Genomic DNA, 658 nt, shown 5'->3' with positions numbered 1-658 from the left:
CTATACTCATTATTAAATGGTATACTTTGCATGTAATTCTATTGTTAGAATTATAGAATGATTGGGGTTGGAAGGGACATTAAAGTCAACTAGTTTCAAACTCTTTGCCATGGGAAGGGACAACTTTCACTAGACTAGTGGTTCAAAGTCCCATTCAACCTGTCCTTGAATGCTTCCAGGAATGGAGCATCCACAACTACTCTGGGAAAATTGTTCTAGTGTCTCACCACCCCCAAAGTGAAGAATTTATTCCTAATATCTAATCTAAATCTACTAACCTTTATCTTGGAATCATTATCCATCATCCTATCATTACATTTCCAGATAGAACGCTTCCCTATTTTTCCTGGAGACCTCTTTAAGTACTAGAAATCTATTATAAATAAATTGTTCCTCCCCATGGAAATCTTTAGTAAAAAGCAAGAGATTTATAGAATCTAAAGAGAAACCAGAGTTCACTTATGCAATTGCTTCTGGATTGCCCTTTCTGAGGCTGTGACAGATTCTAATCCTTTAGATTGAACTGTTAAAAACACAGATTCTGATATAAATAATAATAGAAAATACCATGTTGATCCTTTTGCATTACATTTATATAAAGATAAGAAAGAGTAGAAACCTTATGACATCATCTAGACAGAAGGCACTAGGTAGTGGA

At 34.5% G+C, this 658-nt stretch overlaps 1 non-coding gene across 1 annotated transcript; it reads right to left on the bottom strand.

Annotated features, from left to right (window-relative positions):
• Positions 1–344: 344 nt before the first annotated feature.
• LOC112841127 lies at positions 345–457 on the bottom strand. The gene has a single exon (XR_003212760.1). It is a non-coding gene; the product is annotated as a U5 spliceosomal RNA (small nuclear RNA).
• Between the last annotated feature and the right edge of the window lie 201 nt (positions 458–658).

The sequence above is a fragment of the Manacus vitellinus genome, unplaced genomic scaffold (assembly GCF_001715985.3).
Source record: "Manacus vitellinus isolate BGI_N305 unplaced genomic scaffold, ASM171598v3 scaffold_0_pilon, whole genome shotgun sequence".
Classification (NCBI taxonomy): domain Eukaryota; kingdom Metazoa; phylum Chordata; class Aves; order Passeriformes; family Pipridae; genus Manacus; species Manacus vitellinus.
This window is presented reverse-complemented; position numbering and strand designations above follow the sequence as displayed.